Genomic DNA, 23,918 nt, shown 5'->3' on the forward strand with positions numbered 1-23,918 from the left:
AGAATTTCACATACCACTCCACTTTGCTGTTGTCTCCTCTCCCGTCACTTGTGTTCTGATGAATTTACGCCTTTATTCATTTCTTTGCTGTTGTTTTAGCAGTGTTTCTGAAGAAGTATATTTTCTAGGTTCGGTCAGAAGCTCACAGTTATATTTTATATGTAATCTAAAGGGCTTCTCTCTCTCTAAACACCTTCATATGCCCAACGGCTACCCAACCCCCACTCCCTGCCTAATCCATAGATTAGATCCACACTTGGATGAGCTTTCCAGGGGTAAAGAAAGGCTTATAATAAATATTACCAAACACAGTTAGCTCAAAAGCGCTGATGTTCCGCCTCTCAAAACTCCTTTAGATCACACTGTAACGTGACAACTTGCTCAGATAATGAATTTGTTTTTAACAGGATTTTGCCTCAGTGACTTAATGCGAAAATTATTGTGATTAATACCATTTTATGGAAAGATGATGGTTTTAGAGAACTCTGGATTTTCATTTCAATGTAACAAGACTACAGCATTGCTCAAGTCCAGAAACATATTGGGATTTACAAACACCAGAATTCTTATTGGTGTAAAGGCCACACTTGGGTCATTTGGGCCCACAGGACCGTTTCATTTGAACGCTCTTCACTCTCAGCCGTGTTGGTTTGCATAGAATTTTTTCTACCAAAGGTGCCAACCTTCCCACACACGGACAGAGCTTCGGGCAGCTTTGTCCTCTCCTTCTTCCATCTTCATCCATATCTGCCTTTTTCTCTGCATTGTCACTGCCTCCTCCCTAGCCCAGGCTCTCCCCAATCGAATCCTCCCTATACATGGGGACCTTTCAGTGGGAATCCTTGCTTTCAATGTGTCACTTCCCTGTGCAAGGAGCTCCAATGGCTGGCTGTTACCTGCAGGGAGAAGCCAACACACCCTAGCAGGCAGGTCTGTCCCAGTTTCCGCAAGCTGAGCACATGTGCCCACTCCAGCTCAAGCCCTCACTCCTCTCAGGCCTCACCATCCTCTCAGGATGTACCATCCTCTCAGGTATGCCCTTCTCTGCCTCAGCGATTCCCACCTATTTTCCATGTTCCGGCTATAATCTCTCTCCCTAACAAGATTCCCCCAATGCCACTAGGGTAGGTCAATCTCTTAGGAAATAAGGTGTCATTGTCTTTTGGAAGGCAGATCATACTTTGTCTGGTATTACTTGCCTGTGATTCACTTCAAATAAAGTGAAACTTCCTCAGCATATACAGCTAGCTCCCCAAGAATCTACTACAATGCCGTGTGTAATTATTTAACAAATATTGGTTGGATGAAGGAGTGGTTTTTGAACAAGAGTGAATTCCTGTTAACATGGATATGCCAAAAGTCCATTCTTGCAACTCTGAACCAATGAGTCTGCTAAACTGATGTTCTGAGAAGAAGGGGTCGAAATCCTCCTCTTACCAGCATCTCACACAGTGACTTGTTCTCCCATCATTGGGCACATTGCCTAGAGCCAAGCAGACTCTTAATGCATAGATGTTAAACAAATGAATGAAAGTCTTTAGCATCTTCTTCTCCAAACACTCTAGTCCCATCATTTCTCAAGAGCTAGTAGGTCTGTCCTGATTTCACTACCTCAAATTTCTTTTCATACTTTTAAAATATGCGCAGATGTACTTAAATGGCCCAATCCCCTCCTATCTCCCCATGAATCTTGCTCCATCATTAATCCACTTCACCAAGCTCCATATTCCAGCCAGAATGCTCTTTCTAGGCTCCTATCTGATTTTGTAATTTTGGTTTTGGTAGCCTGCCAGGTCATAGCAAGCCCTTGAGTGATCTGCTTACTCCCAGTCTCTCCACGGAGCTCTGCACTCCAACCATCATGAACCACTGCAACTCCCCAGCTGTGCCAAATCGTGCCTTGTTAACCAAACATGTTTCTTGTTGCCTATTCTTAATACTTGCCTCCAGCGTGATACCCTGGTCCTCCTGAGAAATGTCTACGCATCTAGCCCCCTTCTCGGTTGTTATGTACCGCTAGGTTTTGACTTGGCCTTCTCTCTGAAAGCTACCAGTTGCATCGTGTAACTTGTTGAGTCACATTTCTAAGCAGTCACAAATCCTAAGCCAGTTCCTTCTGCCTTCGCAAACGTTAAAGAGAAATACGTAACAGTACTCGGTAGTAACTTGAAAGTATTTCTATCTCGTTAACACAGGGAGAACTCTGCTTTCATTTTCTGCAGTTCCCTTATCGTTCTTTTTCTATTGGTGATTAAAAGAGGAAGAGATGTTTACAAAACAAAATTTAAGTAGAGGACTGAGGGAAGGTTAGCCATGTAGCAGTGTGCTTGCCAATCAAGTTTTCAGAGGAAAGTGAGTTTTATCGATAGTAGGAAAACAAATTTGAGAAAGTTTTTATTTAAATTTATCCAAAGTATTACCCTTTGAACTCTCCAATTGAAAAGCAGTTCCCTGCTCTGGCCCCTCTCTGACCCCTCAGATCTTCCCTCCCTTACTGGGTTCCAGTTACACCAGCCACCTGTGGGGAATGCTTCTGCCTCAAGGCTTAGCAGTGGCTGCTCCCTCTGCCTGGAAATTTCTTCCCGGGATATTCACTGTCTTGCTTCCTCACCTCCTTCATGTCCTTGCTCAAATGCTCCCTTCTCAAGGAGGCTTACCTGACCCATCCTTGTGATCCTCCCTCTGCGCTCACATAGTCCGTTACCTTCCCTTGGTCTACTCTTGCTCTTTGCCAAAGCACTTACCACCTTCTGACATCTATACGTACTTGTCAGGCTTATTGTTTATCATCTACCAGCCTCTACCATAAGATGCAAGCTTCATAAAAACAAGATCTTTGTCTATGTCGTTAACTGCTGGAGCTGAGCATCTAGAACACTACCTCTACATAGTAGGACCTCAATATTTTTTGAATGAATGAATGAATACTAGGTATCAGGATTGCAAAGGAAGGCAGAGCTTGATGAAAGGGAAGTGACAGAAGGAGGAATGAAGAACTAGCAAGACTGGGGTCTTTACTTCTTTCCCCACCTCTTACAGATTCAGGTTGCTTTTCCAACCTCCAAAGATGGAGAGGAAGAAAAGAAAGGCTAAGATAAGAAAGAAGAGGGGAGCAAAATGGTAAGATGAGAAAGAGAAGAGGAAGAAATGCAAAGCGTAGTCATCTGAAAAGAGGAGAAGGAAATTTAAACCTTCCAGCAAAACATTGAGGAACATTGCACACTCCTCAGCCCTTCTTTTCTCCTGCTGAAATTGAAACTAACTGAAAGATATTTTTAAGGCCCAATAAAACTGCATGATTTAAACAGACACTACTAATTGTCAGCAAGCAACAAGCACTTTCTTAGGGCACCATAACCTATTTTGCAGTCATTTAGATAGTAAAACCACTCCATCACTCCACATTCAGCCCATTGGCAAGAATAGATGTGAATTTTTTCTTCCAGCCCTTGTATAATTTTTCTCACTAGTATAGTATTTTAGCAACAGGTAGAAAGGCAGAAATCTCATACATGTTTTTAAAATGAGAAGCCTAATAATACTCAATTCTTTGGTCACTAAAAGTAATCCAACATTTTTTCGTTAGTTTACCAATACTCCTAGAGTACTTCATAAGTGCTAGTCTCTGTGCCAGGTGCTGAAGTACTAAGATGATAAGATATGACTCTTAATTGTAATTTAATGCTATGTTTCTCATTCTTTGTTTAAATACATGAATCTCATTCTCTCTTTCCAGATAGAACCCTCTGGAGAGAATTGGCTTCCTTGGTACAACTTCTTATTACCAATTCATAGAAGAGAAGATGTAGTTTTTGTATATTCTCACCAACCGACAAGATATTTTTATTGGATTTTCTCATTTTGTATTATGAAAACAATAGGTTTTTTGGTTTGTTTTCCAAATACAAAAGGTTACAACATTTTGTTACAATGTTTTATAACATTCATTCATTCATCAATTGTTCAGAGTATGTCTAGAGACCTGCTGGGAGCCATGGTTGAAACGGCGTATGATAAGGAAAATGCTTTCCTAAATTGCATATACAGCACTAATAAAGAGCCCTCCCCATGTCACATCACCTTTCCTCCTTGAGAATCACTGATCTAGGGGAATAACAATAGAATTTCATGTATTCTATTAAACTATTGTACATATAATTTCCAAGACACTATTATTCCCATTCCACTTTAAAAATAAATTTTACTAACTTCTTACCCTTATGAAACTAACACATGATCAATATGGAAAAGTTGGAAAATATAGAAAAGTGGGAGAAGTAAAAATAACTCATTCATAATCCCTACCACGAGGGTCAACTAATGTTAATGTTTTGATACATTTCCTTCCAGTCTTATTCCTCTTACTAGACTCTTTTTACTCTAAAAGAAAATATAACAAGAAAGATATGAGATCAAAATGAAGAAAATTAATCCTATGAAAGAACCTAACACAAGGTCCAAACAAATGTAAACACTACAAAACTCCCAAACCACTGAAAATTGGAATATACATTGAAGTTAGTTACAATCATAAACCCAATATGCTTTACTCTTATTTATTTTATTTTTTAATAAAATTCATGTGGAAGTCTAAAGGTTGAAAACTAGACCAAAATCATGAAAATAACAATAATGAGTGGGGGATATCAACTTGCCAGACATTAAAATATACTACACAGCTATTAGGCAACATGCCCCAGGCCTCACAATAGATAAATAGATCGGTGAACTAGAGAGAAGCATCAAAAAACAGATACTAGTACATGTGGGAATTTGATTTACTAGAGAAAAGACAGTTTGTCAAATATATGCTACTTAAACAATTGGCTATTCATGTAAAAGAAAATACAGTTGGACTCTCTACCTTTACAAAACAATTAATTCCAGCAGGAAAAAAATACTAAAATATTAAAAATAGAAATTAGAATTTGAATTAGAAGAAAATAGGTGGAAATACCTTTTAAAGTAGGACAGGAAATCCAAATTCTGTAAAGGAAGAGAGGTAGATGTGATATCATAAGATTATTTTTCTAATTTTTGTAGAGAAATTACAAAAATGAAATCAAAGAACAAATTACTGATGGGGAAAGATATAGCAACTTACATGACAAAAAATCTATAACATTCAAAGGGATTTTACAAATTAATAAGAAAAAAGGAATGATCTAGGGGGAAAATGAGCCAAGGATGCACATAGCTAATTGACCAATAGGGAAGTCCAAAGGAACAATAATGATATGAACAGATACTGAACCTCATTAGAAGTCAAGAAAATTAAAATCAAATTAATAAAGCTTACTCATTAGACCAGCAAAACTTAGAAAGTGGAGAAACTGGAGTGCTAGTGGAAATATAAGGAAAATTATATTCCTAAACATCACTAGTGGGAATGTGATTTGCTATAATATTCTTAGAGAATAATATGGGAAAATCCATTAAAGTTTAAAAATGCACAAACTCTTTGAACCAGTAATTCTACTTCTGGGAATTGGACTATAAAAATAAAACCACCAATAGCTAACAATATGTGTCTACGAATATTTGTAGCGACAGTAATTTTTTATGTGTTGCAAACTTTTCATAGCAGAATGCCTACTGTTAGAACACTTGAATAAATTTTAGCAAATTCACAACTAATACAACTATTGAAAAGAATAAGACAGAGTTCCATCTTTCTCAGAATCTTCAAGATATATTTCAAAGTAAGAAAACCAAGATAGAGAGTAATACACACACATACACACACACATATGCTGTGTATAGCCTGATCCCACATTCTAAGATAAATAGGGTCCATTCCCCTGTATTTCGATGTGTGTGTTTGTACAGGTTGTGTGAGCTGGGAGAAAGGAGTAGACCGACGCACAGCAAGCTGTATTCATTAGTTTCTCTGGAGAAGGACAGGCCAAAAGAAAGAAAGAAAGATAAAAAAGACTATGGCATAATAGAAACTGCATGGCACAACAACAAAAGAGAATGTAGAAAAATAAAATTATATTCATCATCTTAACAAAAATAATCAATAGTAGAAGAAGTTCATGGACAAGGACCAGAGGTGACACGGCCAAATAAAATAATAATTTGATTTCTGGATGGGATGGTGGACAATTTTTGCTTGGAATCTTTAAAGAGAGTTTCTGCAATATAATGATTTTCAAAAAGAAATAAAAGAAATCTGGCAAGCCCCCCCTCAAGAAGCTTAAAAGCAGTTTTGCCCTTTGCCACTGTATTTGCACGTTTAGGCATTATTTTTAAGGAAATAGAGATGGAGACAACAATGCTTCTTAAAACACCTAAGTAATTAAATAAATCCTAATGTTAAATAAATTCTATAAGATACAACACAATTTCAATTTGCCAAATACTTACCTGTATGTGTATACTTGTGTTTGTATACATACGTGTGTGTATATTATGTATATATGTTATGCATATATACTATACAATATAGTATTAATGAAAACCTGAGATACAACATAATTTCCATTTGTAAAATACATGCTTCGTATATGTGTATGTATATATGTATTTTTCATATGAAAATTATGCTGTATTTGGGGCGTTTTTTTAATTTGCTTTATATATGTATATATATACTTTTTTTTGGTGAGGAGTTTGGCCCTGAGCTAACATCTGTTGCCAATCTTCCTCCTTTTGTTCTCCCCAAAGCCCCAGGACATAGTTGTATATCCTAGTTGGAAGTGCTTCTAGTTCTTCTACGTGGGATGCTGCCACAGCATAGCCTGATGAGCAGTGTGTAGGTCTGTGCCAGGATCCACACCAGCAAAGCCCAGGCCACAGAAGTAGAACAGGCGAACTTAACAACTATGCCTCTAGGCCAGCCCCGTATTTTGGATTTCTGTTAACACTGTATTGTGCGAATTTTTTCATTTTAATATACAAATATATACAAGTAAATATATATACATATACATATACATACATACTAAGCAAAAGATCACAGGAAAATATGCTAAAATATTACTAATGATTATCTATGGCTGATGAGCACACAGGTGATTTCTATTTACATCTTTATTCTTTTCTCTTTTCAAAACTGGTTAAATTAATGTGCATGCTATAATATGCAAACACAATAACTATTCTTAAATGGCAGCATAAGAAAGGCAATGAATTTATTTAAAAATGAAAATGGGCATTTGTAGTCAACTCTCAGTGTTCAGAAACATGACGTTCCTCCAACACTCCTTCAACGTTAGAAATTAGTGCCAGGGCTCTCAGCACCCTAAACCTACGTCTACATCACCTGGATAAAAGTCAAAGCCACCTAGACTGGTAAATTATCCCTCCAGCCTCATACAAACCCTGGAACACGGTAAATCAAGTCATGAAGATGAATCCCTCAGGCAGGCAGGTCTCAGAGAGGCTATGTAGAAAGCCTTCCTAGGAAAATCAACAAAGCTGTTTTTCATATTACGTCTACTGAACAACATTCAGAATTTATTTCTTCAAATTTCCAGTTAGAGCAGATATCTATAGTTTGGTCTATGATCTCAAAATTGGAAATACTTCCGCCATTTTCTCTCTCTGTTCTCCTCCTGGATAGAAACGATTTCAGCCAAATTGCAAGGTGAAGGTACTGATGTGGGAAGACAGACAAGCCTGCAATGAAGGTTGCTGGTGAGGTCTCATGGCACAGCAAGGACAACCAATACTCTTTGTTCTTATCCCAGAAAATCTTCCCTGAAAGGACCCAAGAGGCCAACAAGATAAATGCCAATCCTCCGAGGCACGCTTCTCCCCTCCCTCCTACCTCCCTTCCTACCCATCCTTTGGAAGGACTTTTGCTTCCTGGTTGATGCAAGAAGTGTCTCCTGCTCCATCTTGTTCCTGTGGCCCAGTGGAATTGAAGGAATATCAACATAAATATGGACGCATTTCTTTAAAACACACTAGCCAGTCTCTCTTGTTGTCAAAGTAATTGGAAGAAATGTGTTATGCATGCTTGAGCTCAGTAAAAATCACAAGAGTATTCCAAAAAGTTTCTTAGTACTCAACTAGTAACAAAATATTATTTATACTTTGATGAGCAATAACATTATTATTTAAATAGGTGCCAAAACAATGGCTTCATATTGTAATGGGAAGATAAGGTAGACATGGATATGTGCATGCATGTCCTTAACTGATTCTAGTTCCTGGTGTCTGCCTCTCTTTGGCATCATGGAACCCAAACTTCCAGATGACTGAGATTTTTACTTCTTAAGAGAATATATTGTTGTTGTGTACCTATGGCTTCAGACTGGATATAAAATTCTGGTCCATCTTATTTGCTACCACGTATCAGATCAACAAGATGAGTAGAAAGCTACTATAATTATCTGTGTGGTGCTGTTAGGTAGACAGGCCAAAAGAAATTGAATGAACCAATCTGAGTCTGCTAGACTCAACCAACGGTAATCAACGTGTGTATTAGGGCTTCTGTTATTCCAGACAGAACAAATTAATAAAAGAAGTCCCTTCTCTTGGCACCTGGCATAAAGGCAGGAATTACAATAAGCAATACTGGAATATATTTACTGGGTTGCAATTTATTTCGAGACAAGATTAAAGCCACAAGACAGGGTCAAAACTGGGAGAAATCATAGCAAATGGGTACCCATAAGAATGGAAATACAGCAGAGAAGTAATATGACCCAAATGGAGAGTGAAGAGAGCATAATGGTAGCTTATTTATTAGTGGAAATGAACACATATTGTTATATTGTATTCAATTCTTGATTATTCATGTGTAATTTACCAATTTTGTGGATTATCCTTCTCTCGGCCAGTCTTCATATATCTGAGTCATCTCTTGACATTTTTAGCTGATATGTATCCAGGGACCCCAAAATAATGTTTACCTATAATCTATGTCAAACTTAATTAGCAAAGCAATGTGATGGTATGGCTTTGGTTTACTGATCCAAGGACCCCTTCACTTCTCAAGTTTAGAATCAAATCTGGTGACACATTTTCACCAGTGGGAGAGAAGTCAGAATGGGAATTGAACTTGATAAATAAAGATACTGGTCAGCTAATCCTTGCCTGTTGTCTTTTCGCTAAGTAAAATTGATCCAAATATGATTGGTCAACCCTATAAAGTGTCATTTATAGGCAGGAAAGTGTACTCATATGATAATGAAAAATAGAAAAGGCAGCACTCAAGCCCTGTAAAGGCTTAGACTCAGAGTTCTTGACTTGAGTGGATGAGTTCTAAACATTAAAAAGAAAATCATAAGAATTTGTCCTATGCAATGGAAATACAAATATTTCACAGTGGAAATTTGAGTTCCTCATTTCGGCAGATTAGAAGCTTCTCAAGGCAGGAGATTTTTCCTTTTTATCCTACTTCTGTATTTCCTTCAGCATTTAAGCCCTTTGCTTGCAAACATAACTGAAAATCCATATGTACAGCAGCCAGGATCTTGAGTTTCTGTTCTAAATTCAAATCTTGTTATACCATTTACCAGCTGGATGGTCTCCACCAAACTATTTGATTTCTCCAAGCCTTGGTTTGCTTCCCCAGAAAGTGGGTATAATGATACGCACTCCTATAGATTTTGTAATGACTAAATAAGCTATTCTCTGTATGTGCAAAGCATCATGGCTAACAGAATGTGATCAATCAACGGAGAGGTAGTATTACTGTCATTATATTAATTACTTGACTTGACTGACTGACTCTAGGAAGGAGCAAAGTAGGTCATAAAAGAAATGGGATTTTAAAGAATTTATTTTTGCAACTTGAAAGTTGGATCTTGAGAAAAAAATGAACGCACATATCCATGTCTACATGTGGGCACTATATCAACCTACTAACATACACTTTACATATTTTGTTGGTTAGCCCTTCGATTCTTTCTATGTAAGACCAACATTTAATATTAACAGAGCCAAATATCTTTGGGAGTGGAAGAAACACTTATGTGTTGTTAACAAAAGGCAATAAAAATGAGGGGATATGATTCTGTTGTTATTGCCCATGACATAATTATTCAGATAGGTGCACAATGAGCCCCAAGTTCGATGACCCCCAGCATCTAGAACCCCAATGGTTTTGTTTCAGACCTCTTTTGAAGTCCCAGCAACAGCACAACCTTAGGCCTTTCTGGAACAATCAACTTCAGATCCAGGAGCTCAAAGTGAGAAGAGAAATGGGAGATCACTCAGAGACTGACAAGTGCATAGAAACACAAAAACTCCAGGAAGGGAGTCACATCTTGAAAATGGCGTGGAACCCAAACTCCCAGGGATTGGCATTGGTTCTACTTTCTTCAGCCCCAACAGGGCAAAGGACTTTCGTCTGCTAAAATCGTTTCCTTCCTTCTTCTTTCTTCATTGTCTTTCTCCTTGCTCTCCAAACGAGCTGTCTGCATTGAACTGGCAAATAGCCACAGGCTATGTCTCATTGGGAGTAAGAAGCCACAGCAGTCCACCCCATTCGCAGCTTTGTGATTCATAGCAGAGTTCATTCACAGCTGCTCAGACCCTCGATACAAGGATTAGCACTATAGCTGTTTAAAATTCCTAAGCAGAGGAGTTTTTGTGGTGCTTCTAAGCAGCCTGCCATCAGCCATGCCCTTGCAATGAGGCTGACAGTTTCGTGTGCCCAGGAACAGTTGGGCATCTCCACGCTCGGAAGACTGGCCCAACCAGTCCCACTGCACTTTTGAGGACAGTGGCAAAGCCTGGAATTGGTGACGTTATTTAATATTTTGGTTAGTCACTAAGTAAAGTCTTTGCCTAGAAACCTTGATTTCCTATACAGCAGGGTAGACAAGGTCCAACAGAAAATTTTCCTGAAATATTTCACTGAAACAAGCCAGTTCCACAATGAGGAAGTTACCATACTAAGCAATATATGCCAGTTTGATCCTTTTGTGAAATCGAGTTTCATCCACTGTTAACTCTAGCTGATTGACAGACAGACATGTGTCCCACACACTAGCTCTCCCTTGCAATTTGGGCAGGTTACATAAAAAAAAAACCTTATGGTTATTATTCAGTTGACTCAGACTTCCTGTGGTTTTGAACATTTTGAAGGACAGCATAGAATTTACAAATCAGAGGGACTTTTAGTCTTTTCTATCACATGCCTGGTACTGGATTTGCAAACTGCTAAATAAACACACAGCCTCTCAAGTTAGCTTCTAGGCAATGGTAACAATTTGTACTTTCACTGTAACACTGTATATGCATGGCTTTTCAAGAGGTTTGCTAACTAGTTTGAAATGTTCTTCTTTTCCATTTGGGATCCCTTTTATTTCTTTTTCTTGCCTGATTGCTCCGGCTGGGACTTCTAACACAAGGTTAAATCAGAGTGGCGAAAGTGGGCATCCTTGTGTTGTTCCTGTTCTTAGAGGGATAGCTTTCAGTTTTTCACCTTTGAGGATGATGTTAGCTGTGGGTTGCTCTACACAGAAATTGAAATATAATGTTATACACCTGAAATTTATATGATGTTATAAACCAATGTTACCTCAATAAAAATAAATAGATAAGTAAAATAAAGCACATTTCACAAATAAAAAAAGAAACGTTCTATGGAGGAAACCAGAAATGGACTTGAAAGTCAGTTAGTTATTTTCTCTTTTAAATTTTAAATAAAAAGTGGTGTGATTGCTTGGTGATTGCAAATACAATTGACATGGCTGCTTGTCCACCTAACAGGCTTTTTTTTCTTAAAAACTGCCACTTGTCACTTTGAATAATTAAATTGAATACAAATGTTTCTCAATGATTGAGAATGTAGGAATCATGTCTCTCTTTTTAGGCAGGAAACTGAATCCACAAAGTCCATAGTCTGAAGACGCTCTCCTACTTTAGGGTTAAGTGAAACACACACATTTTGCTTTTTAATAGCACGGTACAACTGGCAAGTGAAGGAGGAGGTTGTGAAGTTCAAATCAGGACATGTTTTCACTTGCTAGCAGCTACAGTAAAGCTCGGAGGGGAAAAAGAATGAAATAAAAGATTTTTTTAAAAAAAGCTGGAGTTTTGTGTTTGTAAAGTGGACTACTGAGCATTGTAGATAAATTTATTAACTTCCTGGATAACATGTAAAGAAATTTCGACTACATATTGTACACGTGGGATTTTTTAAATTATCATAGCTCATACATTGTATCCCTCACTTCAACTCAAGAAACACACACGGGGTGTTCAAACACCAGGAGTACTGCTAAGCCCCTAGCAATACACGCTTGATAATCAAAGAAATTAAATGAAAAAAATCATTCTCCAAACTGAATGGCCAAATTAGGTCTTACGTATTCATGGAAGAAGTCAGGAGGGAGAAAAGAGGAAACTAACTTGTTCACACATCCCTCAGCCGTGATTCAAAATTCAGATTAATATCTGTATCCTTCCTCAAAAAGAGTTGTGCTAAGATTCGGTCCTACGGTCCTGGACAACATGCAGATGTTTTTGTGCTGAAGTCTTTCTAGTTTTCTTCTTCGTTTTGTTTTTAACAGGGAGTAAAAAGATGGCATGGGTGATTTCTAAAGATTTCCTTAATTAAAGCTGGTTTGATTCCTCACTTAAATGAAACAAGATGGTTGAAGATAAAACAAGCTTACTTATCAGTAGACACTGAAGAATCAATCTTTTGCTCGTCTATTCAGCTCAAATTCCATGATCATAGTCTTTTACAAAGCAAAGTAGGGCATAAACCATTTACCATTGATGCCATTAGCAAGCATTTATGCAGAATGCACAGGCCACCATCCATTCTATCAACTCAGGTCCATAGAATGACTTCCATTTCTGTAGGTCAATTTTACCATTAGAGCAAAAGGTCCTGGCCCACAGTATGTCCAATCACGTATTCGGCAGAAGAGTTACACCTGCTGTGGCTGTGTGGGATGGGTTTCCCACAGAGATTCAGACATGACCATATGATGGGGAAAGCAGTCACTGTACAGCACAAGGGAAGAATTTAGCAATGTCACTTAATACATACCTTTATCCCGTGACTTATAAAACAAATTTCTTAATCCTTACTTGCATGTAAAATTCTTCTTGAATTTTTACTTTATTGTAAGATATTCCAATAGACTCCCTTGGAGTCCTTCCAGAATATTCCATGGGCAATTTTCACTGTGGATTTCAAACATCAGCCAAAGCTACTGAAAAAAGTAGCCCTGGGTTATTTTGTTGTTGTTGTTTCTAAGATGCTATGTAATGGCTTCAAATGTTCAAGACATGATAGAGTGAAAAAAAATACTTGTTTTTAACTTTGGTTTTCCCATCTGAAATACTAACATGGCTGTGTTTTCTTCTTAATTCCAAGCAGCAGTGAACCTAATTTATGAACTTTTTCTCAATAAAAAATCAACAAATGGAAGGTTTAACATGGCACTAAGGAGTCTTCAGGATTACCAGGTATACAGCGATGGATTTATAGAGGCCAGTGGGCTGATAACTATATTTTAGGTCTAGGAAACATCTGTTCAGAGTAATTAGTTTATGGTTTTTATACCAAATAGAAGGGAAAAAAACACCACATTGATCTGAGACTTTGGTGGGGTTTTTTTTAACCAAAAGTAATGCAAATCCCATTCTAGTAGACTTATATACTTCATTGATAGGTTCTACTAAAATCAAGGGGATACTGAAATTGCCACATGAGGAAATGATAAAGTAACAGAGAACCAGGAGTTTTCAATGGAAAATTCCTAAGCAATATGCTATGGGGGGAGAAAGGCGAATTAAATATAACACTCAAATAATCCATAAAAGAAAGTTTTTCTCCATGTAAGTCTACAGATAATATGGGCTTCCTCAACAAACTTGACCCACCAATCTAAAATATCCTGGAAATATTCAGAATTAGACATGTCACAGATAGTCCTACGGATACGAAAAAGTTTTGCACAAACATGCAACAACCTTGGTAACAAATTCATCTTCTTTTTTTAAAACCTCAGTCTTTTAGACTCGTTCTAAATAATTACATGAAACAAGGAATTGGCTGTTATCCAGTGAATTTGGACTGTGGACACTGACCAAATTGTTTGACATTTTACCCCATCCCTTCTATTTTCAGTCCACTTTTTCCCTCCACGATGACTTTCTGGTTAAGTATTATCTGGTTTTGGCCGTCTCACTGCCCACTTCAGATAATTGCTCAACTCTCCACTTGGCTTCTTGCTGGATAGGCTTGACCTAAGAGAACAGATGAAGAAAGAGCCAGTATTTTCCTTTGATCTTTAGAACTCAGGATTCCATTACATAATCTACCATAAATCCTGGCAGTAGAGATTGACATCGGCTTCCAAACTTGCCATAATATGACACTCTTAGTTGATTCATTATGGATTCTGACAATTCTTAATTAACACAAACTCAATACTTCAATTTGTCAGTGATAAGACATTTTCCTTAGTTGCCTTCTCGATATTTTTAAGGGTTGCCTTGATTAATTTTTCTCTTCTGCAATCTAAGCCTCATATGCCAAATGTTCTAACTGGCTATCTGCCTCTAAGGTTTAAGCTCACAGATGTTTCCTTGTGGCCACAGCAAATACCACTCCTCTGAGAATAAGTTTGATAAATAAAATTGGCAATAAATTTAGAACTGAAGAGCTGGATTAAAAAAATCAAGTGCAGCGCTTGTTTGCTACACTTTTATAAATCTACAAACTTGTCCAGTGGACTCAGTTCTCAAAGATCCGTGGTAGTGGAGTCTAGGAATCCCATCAATAAATTAAAGCCTTAAACAATCCAAAAAAATCCTTCTACTTAACAGTATAAATCCTTTTTCCTACTGAACATATTACCATGGCTGCTAACAAGTAGAAAATTGGCACACTTAAATCTCACTTCTATTCCAAGTGCTGAGGGAGGAGTGAAATGGACAGAATCCAGATGGTGAGAAGGAAGTGAAGCAAGGGCCCTGCATAGTCTAAATGTGAATAATTTGTGAACCACTCTCAATGATTAACGCTCAACGACATTAATAACGCTTATGCAACATGAATGCCATAGTGAGCAAGAGATCTTTGCTTTCTGCTTTTTCCTTTCCTAGAAAACATTTTTCTAGACTCTTTTCCTTCACAAACTAAATTTGAAGCACGTTTTTGCTTGAGTCGTGAAACCTAAGTGATCTGGAAGAATAGACCCACCAACCAACATGAGTGATGTTCTTCACGCTGAATATCATGATGTCACCCTCTCCCTCTACTTCCGTGCTTGAAATACAAAGCCCAGGCATTGTTCACCACGGAACATTCTCAGAAGTGTTGTATCATCAGTTGAGATTTATTGTAACTGAAACTATGTTAGTGTACTTGACCTTCCCCTCCACCCGTCCAATACTTCTTCACCTTTTCTTTTTTCTTTTTTTAAATTGGTGCCCTAGCCTTTTATTTCCCCTTAGATGAGAAGAAAAAAGAGGGAAAGCACAATCTTCCCCCTTCCCTCAATCCTCAAATCACTGGATTCAGCTCCCCCGTTCCCATAAGCATAAAGCATTTTAGGCAGCTGCAAGAGATAGCACCATCTTCCTTTCCAATTAGAGTCCTAAATCAATGGAAGGATAACATGTCTTTCTTTTATTCCCAGGGTAGATGCCTCCAGGTTTGATTGTCCTTGGGATATCATTGTCTCAACTCATTGTTCTAAGCGGTTGTTGCTAAAAGAAAGAACTATGGAATCATAAAATGGTATGGCCACACGGACCATAGAGCTCCCCAAGTCCAATGCCATCATTCAATGAGCGAGTGAAATGGGGCCTCAAAAGTGAAAGACTTGTTCAAACAAAGCTGGAGGCATCACATTCCTGATTTCAAAATATATTCTGAAGCTACATTAATAAAAATAGTAAGATGCTGGCATAAAGACAGACATAGGGGACAATGGGACAGAACAAAGAGCTGAAGGAAATCCACAAATACATAGTCAAGTGATCTTCAGCAAAGGTGCCAAGAATCCACAATGGGGAAAAGACCATCTATTCAACAATTGGTGTTGGGAAAACTGGATAGCCACATGGAAAAGAATGATATTGAATATTGTCTTACATCATACACAAAAATCAACTCAAAATGAATTAAGACTAAAATTTAAGACCTGAAACTATAAAATTCCTAGAAGAAAACAAAAGAAAAGCTTCATGACATTGGTCTCGGCAATGATTTCGTGCCTATGACTCCAAAAGCACAGGCAACAACAAGAACAAAATAAACAAATAGACTACATCAAACTAAAACATGTCTAGAGAGCAAAGGAAACAATCAACAGAGTGAAAATACAACCTATGGAATGGAAGGATATATTTGCAAACTATGTATGCGATAAGGAGTTAATCTCCAAAACACATAAGGAACTCTACAACTAGATAACAGAAAAACTAATAATCCAATTTAAAAATATGCTAAGGACTTAGCCATTTCTCCAAAGAAGACATACAAATGGCCATCAGAAAAAAAAATGCTCATCTCACTAATCATCAGGGAAATGCAAATCAAAACCACAGTGAGATATCACTCACACCTGTTAGGATGGCTATCATCAAAAAACAAAAAGACAACAAGTGCTGGTGAGGATGTTGAGAAACTGGAACCCTTGCACACTGTTGGTGAGAATACAAAATGGTGCAGCCTCTATGGAAAACAGTATGGAGGTTGTTCAAAAAATTCGAAATAGAACTACCAGATGATCCAGGAATCCCACTTCTGGGTATATACCCAAAAGAATTGAAATCAGGATATTGAAGAGATATCAGCAACCCCGTGTTCATTGCAACACTATTCAAAATAGTTTGTTTAATGTGGAAACAACATAAATGTCCATCAACCGATAAAAGGATAAAGAAAATGTGATATATAATACAACGGAATACTATTCAGCATTAAAAAAGACGGACATTCTGCAATATGCAACAATATGGATGGACCTCAAGGACATTATTGCTAAGTGAAATAAGCCAGTCACAAAAATACAAGTACTGCATGATTCCACTTATATGGAGTATCTGAATTAGTCAAAGTCATAAAATCAAAGACTGGCATGGTGGTTACCAGGGGCTGGGAGGATGGGAAAATGGGACTTATTAATCAGTAGGAATAAAATTTCAGTTAAGTAAGATGAATAAGCTCTGGAGATCTGTTGAACAACATTGTACCTATAGTCCACAATATTATATGGCATGCTTAAAATTTGTTAAGAGGGAGCCAGCCTGGTGGCGCAGCGGTTAAATTCGCGTGTTCCGCTTCCGTGGCCTGAGGTTCTCGGGTTTGGATCCCAGGTGCAGGCATGGCACCACTTGTCAAGCCATGCTGTGGCAGGCGTCCCACATATAAAGTAGAGGAAATGGGCATGGATGTTAGCTCAGGGCCAGTCTTCCTCAGCAAAAAGAGGAGGATTGGCGGCAGATGTTGGCTCAGGGCTAATCTTCCTCAAAAAAAAAAAATTGTTAAGAGTATAGATCTCACATTAACTGTTCTTACTACAATAAAATTTTTTTAAAAAAGACTGTTCAGTACCCAATATAAAGTACCCATTTAATAACTATAAACAAATTATAATGATCTTAATCTAATCTAATAGAAATATGAGCTATTTTCTTCTGATTCTATATCTTGTCCAAATAAAATAATTTCAATTACTATAAAAATATTCCAAGTTAATAGCATTTTACACATATATAAGGTGTGTTACTTTTCAAATTCCTATCACTTAGTCTCATTGTATCACTAGAATAATCTTTGGTGGAGTTTGGTAGCTGTTATGCCCATTTAACAGTTGGGAACACAGAGCCCTGAGCATGCAAGTTGTTTACTAAGGTTATTCAACACATCCGCGGCAGAAAAATATCTTTTGACTCCCAACCTCCTTCTTTCTCCACCAGTCATTTCTGGAACAAAATCATTCCAACCATAAATAATCACGATTTCAAAAAAGCAAGTCCTAAGAAATTTTTCAAATTGTATCACCCCTCTCTTCAACTATGCCAATCACTTCCAGATTGATGCATTGACTCTTCATCTGAAAACTTCAATCCACCCAGTCTTTTCCTAAGGTTCAGTTTTTATTTCATTCCAATCCTATTCAAAATCTTTAATGCCTACACTATCAAGTTCAAATATAGGGCATTTAACTCTCCATTCTTCAATTCTCTTGCGCCACCTTCCTGCTCGCTGTCACCCATGTTCCTGTCAGGCTGGCTGATGATTCCCCAAAACCTTTATGCCCATGTCTCTGCTGTGCTCCTTTTCTTACATCTTCCTGTGTAAACATTAGCCATCCTTTAAGGTCATGGGCAAATGTCACTTCCTACATGAAACCATCGCCCCATTCGCCTCCCCCACAACCCCTCAGCCAGAAATAATTTCCCCCTCTTTGCCCCCACACCACAGTGCCCATCACTCCCAGAGCCCTCCTCACAGTCTACTCCACTGTATTATATTATGTGACATTATGGTCTGTAGTACTGATTATAGTTATTATGTAATAATCATGTGTCACATCATGTGCCTTACTGATCATAACTGATAGTGAACGTCTTGGGATCAAAGAAGATATCAGCTTCTATCAAACACAACCATTATGTTCCAAACAGGCGGTGTCTCCCAGCCCCTCCCGAGGCACTGGGGTGCAAGCTTGAACAAAACCCCGTCTTTGGACTTGAGGCCCTTTGTGTCTGGTTGGGAGCACAGACTCTGAGACAGACCTTAATAAACCACAGCAGGGCCCTTGTAAATGTTACTCATTCCTCAAATAAAATCAGGAAAAGAATGGAACAGTGTGTGTCAAGTGCAATTATACTGGATTCCGAGTAACTCTAATCTCCAAACACCCTTTAGTAAAGCTCGATGCGAGAACGATTATCAAAATTGCATATCAGAAAAAAAATCATAGTTTTAAAGTGAAATATAATAAAATGAATTATTATATATGATGTGATCATCTTTATTCAATACTTTTCTGTACTTGGTTTCAAGAAAATGAATCCTGACAAATGATCGGCTGCCGTCAATAAAAATGACAGTCCAAAAGATATGTTTTCTGTGAGATAAACTCAAAATTTCTTGTGGATTTCTTGGTGATTTTATCGAAATTCTAGAAGGAAATACCCCAATGAGACCATTTCAAGGAACCACAGAGAGAAGAAAGGTCTCAGAGTGCAGACTACCCATTTGCAAAGGGCCTTGAGGGTTTCTTCTGAACCAACCAGGGGAAGAGGGACATGTAGAGAGCTCAGCTGCCTGCCATTTGATTTAAGAACTGTTTGATGGGATCAGAGAAAAAAGAAATGCCAAAACCAGGGGCGGTGTACTATCCCAGCAAAGGCAGGAAACTAGAGCGGGAAGCCTGACTGCAGAGACGACAAGTCTTACACTTTTCAACTTCCCCAGGACTCTGTTGGGGCCCATCTCTCCCCTTTGTGATTGGCAGTACCCACAAAGGGCCTGTGTATTGGTTTTCAAGGCCACAAGAAAGGGCAACTGGAAGGCTGTGCCTCATCTGTATCCATTCCTAGCAGGAAACCCCGAAGAACTGAGAGTTGGGGACAGCTATAAAAAGGAGAGTAAAGCCTGATTAAGCTCCTGAAGGCTGGGATTAGGAGAATGAAGCTCTGGGTGTGGAGCTGATACAAATCTTTGTGGTTTTTTACATCAGAAAGGCTAGGACAGCTCCTAGCCACTTGTCTTCACAAAGAAGTCAGAGAGCATCTTGAAGACCTCAGGGACAGCCCAGGAAGAGAGTTCCTCAGAGAGGTAAGAGGCTGGCTCTGAGTCTGCTACCACCATCCCTACAAAGCCCCATGCATCCTGCCTGCCGTGTTCGCAAGCTTTGCAGTGCCTGAGAGACTGGCATTCTCCCACGCACGCTTCCACCACTGCCCAGACTCAGTTCTTTAGAACATAAATCAACCCGCTTCTCATACCCATTTCACAAGCACCACACCACAGCTACTCCCATTCACTTGGTGGCAAGATCTTACATGTAACTAAGTAAGAACTTATGCATTCCATGAAAAAATTTGTATTTTAGAAGACAACATTTACAAAGCTTTTTTACATACATTACTTAATTTAATCCTCACCAATAGCCATAAAACGTCTGTAAATCAGACATCATTATTCCCCTTTTGCAGATGAAGATGCTGAGGCTTAGAAAGGGTATAATATTACCTCTTATTAGCCCTAGATGCTCAGCTTGCTTCTCCAAGGCAAGGATCCTATTGATCAAAACCTTTAGAAGTTAACATTGTGTTGAGTAATGGATGAGAGCATAAGCTTACCTTCAAGTCTTAGGACTGTCATTTGTAAAGCTGTCTAACATTGGCTGCCTTAACTAACTTTGCAAAGCCTTGGTTTCTTCATTTGTAAAACTAGAATCATAATATTGTTTACCACTTGAGGTTGTTGCAAGGGTTAAATGTGATAATGCCCATAAAAAGCACTGTACAAAGCAAGAGCTCCCTAAACAGGTGCTAATATAATTGCTATTCCTACCACCTCAAGGACATTAAATATTTGTTATGGAGCCAGTGAGGGAGAGAATATTCCAGGTCTTTGGCATCAAGTTGAATTCAAAGTTAGCGTACAACTCGACATGTGCATAGACTCAGACCCGGCCCAACAACCAAGCAAAACACTTCTTCTCATATGAAAACAAATGTGAAGAATTTATAACAAGATTTTTACATACTCATCTCAGCAAGAATTTGCCAATTTTTTTTGCTACTTTTCCCATCGCAAAGGGATGTGACTGTCCTTATAGTCACAAAGGAGAGGAATAACAGAGGGAAGAATGTTGGAGGTTTCCGTGCTTCCTCTCCCAACGCTTTGTGCTCATTACAAAAGTAGCAGCATTTCAACAGGTGGCTCGCCCAGCTGGCTGGATTTATTGCCCTTTTGTTTCAGGTCAAGTTCCCAGTTATGGTCAGGTGGACACAACTCCTAGCAGCTACGGTGCTGACCATGAGTTCTGGTCATTTACTCCACCAGCATTTATTATCAGGCACTTTATTAGGCTTGAAAATAAATGACTTTGGCATATTGAGTTTCCAACACTTGAAGACTGCAAGTGGTTGATTTCATTTATTCCATACAATTATATCCGGTAGCTACGCTCACTACCCCTACTTTGCAGATGAGAAATTTGAGGCCAGAGGTGGAATTGCACAGCTAGAAAGTGGTGGGAGCTATAGTTTGGACTTAGCTGTCTCCTACAGATTAGAGTTGAACTACCTAATGTCTGACTCCTCACCAGAGTTACTGCTGTGGAAGACCCGAGCAGGAGCAGAAGCTTTCTAGCAAAATATTCTCAGGGTTCAATAGGTAATGCAAGCCTCTTCATCCTCCAAAAGAGTCACACTCTTTCAGAGAGAAAAATTTTATACTCCTTAGGAAGAACCATAAAACTCACTGATGTATAAGGTTTTGCTGTTGTGGTCCAGTGGGAGTGATAAAGAGGAAGTCTACTGAGATGCTGCCCAGAAGACAAGCTCACCATCATCACTATCACCTTCATCAAAAGCCACCTGTAAAGTACCTGCCTTAAAAAATATTGCTTTACTACACCCAATGCAGGGCAGCTTCATAGGGAGGCTAAGGATAGAGACACGGCCCTGACAGAGAAGAAGGGGCAGGACCACATCTCAATCGACATCGATGAAACATATGCTGTGACTGTTTCACAAACAATGTGGAGGGTCTTCTCAGAGCTGGGTCTCTCCCACTCTTGCCTATTTTTCTTTGTAGTCAGTCTGCTACCACGGAGCAGAGCTATTCACTGTTCAAAGAAAACTGAAACCCAACCACTGGGCCCTCAGCCCGAGCAGTTGTTCTGACCAACTGAGCTAAAGGAATACGGACAAATACTCAGAGAACCCCCAGAAAACAGTGTAAAATGTCATCAGACATCCAGTGTAAGTATTTATACTGTATAGAGGTTTAGAGGGAGGGTTGGGGGCAAGGTGGGGGGTAGCTAGCTCCAAAGCCTCAACTGAATGGAAGACACAGAGTTAATCTAATTGAAAGATAATTGTTCGACTTTGTTCTTGCTGCAAGTTTAAGACACACGCGCTTCATCCCTTCCCTGACCGCAACGAGCAATAAAACAAAGAAAATACCACCCAGGGTCTAAGAAAAAATATCCTGCTAGTAAATATGCCCCTTATATTCACCTTCAGAGGTTTCGGGGGTTTTCCTACATGTTATATCTCTGATACCTATGTTAATTTTATTCCTGATTTCTTTGAAAAGCTAACAACCTCTGCAGTATTGCATCTAGCCTCTGGAGTCTGACCGGCACGCAACCTAAGGCCTAGCGGGTAGCCTTCATAGGATAGTAAGATAATCGGGGCAAATATTTGCTTTTGAGAAATAGGAAGGAATTGGATAGAGTAGAAATGGATGCTGAACCCTCCATCTCAGAAGTTTCCATCCAGTTTCATTTCCTTTAGCTCTCTGAGCATTTTAAAATAAAATTCAGATATTTCTATCTCATATTCATAATTTCATTCTCAACATTAATATATGTCATATATTACGTATACGTATATATCCTATATGTGATATATCTCAGATGAGTTTCCCAGCAACCTCAAGCTTGGAGTTGCTCTGCAAGCCTATTAGATCTGGCCCATAAAGTCAATAGAAATCTGGCACATTCGAACAGGAATCAATGCCATGATCCCAGTCCTGATAAAGCCCAACCCTTAGGTTAAGTTTAAAAAAACAGAAAAATCACGTTGGCTTCTGTGGGCATGTCTGAGAGAACAAAAACTGGTTGCCCTCTTGACGAAGCACGAAACTTGCAACTTAACACACATTTCCTGAAACGTGCAGCATTCCTCAGACCAAAATGAAAGTATCTTGCCTTGTCTTTTGTGACTGCCACATCATTACTCGAGTAGCACATTGCTCTCTATGGGGGAGGCATTCGTGTCCACACCGTCCAGCTGCAAAAGGTGACCCATAGCTTTTTCACATAACAGCAAACTGAGGCAGCAAGACTCAGAGGAACCTACCCAAAACCACAGGGCAATTTCAAGACAGGGTGTCTCACTTTTGTATTGCTAGATTGCGTAGCTTTTCAGAAAACTGGACTGCCTTCGGGAAACAAATAATGGCTTATTCAGACTGCTGAGTTCAAACTCACGTAAGTTACGGCACCAAAGATTAAGAAAACAGGTAGTGTGCTCCTGCTGGCCCGTGATCAGTCCAATTAATAACTTTGAAAATCCCCACGCATTTGAATGATACAGTACCTCATTGCTAGAGCTGGATCCAATAAATATATGTTATCTGGGGCAGGCAGACTGCCTGTCAGTACTAGACTAAGAAAAAGGTAGTCATGTTGCCCTCTGACTCAGCTCAATATTATTCCAAAAGTGAATTTCCACTGTACCAAGTTTAGACTTTAACATTTTAATGTTGTAGTGATACTTGCCAGCAACTTTGCAAAATATCCCCGGAGGATTCAGAGAAAAATGAACATCTTTTAACATGAGAGGGAATCTCTCAAGTTATATCACGCTTGTCAATAGTAGCACATACAGCAGAAAGGGAAAAAAATAAAGGAAAAGAAATAGGAGTACCTACTTGAAGAGAAGAAAATCACTCAAAGACTGTCTTCTTATGCTATAGAATGGGCAAGAGAAAGGAACATTAACCTTTCGAGCCTGTTAAGGAGCTTCTCAGCATGGAGGCTGCCTTTTCAGTTTTGGTGGAATGCGTTCTGAAGCTGTTATGACCATGAAATTAGGAAATGCAGTAACTCAAAAATAAAGAACTAGCACCACCATTTGACTAGCAGTGGAAAATCTCCTGCACAAAACAGGAGGGGGAGGCCGTCCTTTCTCCACTCCAAACCTGGTTCTTGCTTTCCGAGCACTTCGGACGAGATAGATGTTTACAAGGGGTGGGGAATATATTTCATCTGCCTGAAAATTTGTTACGT

General features: G+C 38.8%; 1 protein-coding gene across 3 annotated transcripts in view; it reads right to left on the bottom strand.

The window, feature by feature from the left end:
• ESR1 (estrogen receptor 1) overlaps positions 1-23,713 on the bottom strand; it is a 344,709-nt gene extending 320,996 nt beyond the window's left edge. For 2 of the 3 annotated variants that reach the window (XM_070256165.1, XM_070256164.1), the window contains exon 1: positions 23,561-23,695. The gene's annotated coding sequence lies outside the window, so the exon portion shown is untranslated. Of the gene's footprint in view, positions 1-23,560 lie in introns of all 3 variants that reach the window. The other variant, XM_070256168.1, reaches the window with a different exon arrangement.
• Positions 23,714-23,918: the final 205 nt, after the last annotated feature.

The sequence above is a fragment of the Equus caballus genome, chromosome 31 (genome assembly GCF_041296265.1).
Source record: "Equus caballus isolate H_3958 breed thoroughbred chromosome 31, TB-T2T, whole genome shotgun sequence".
In the NCBI taxonomy this organism is placed as follows: Eukaryota; Metazoa; Chordata; class Mammalia; order Perissodactyla; family Equidae; genus Equus; species Equus caballus.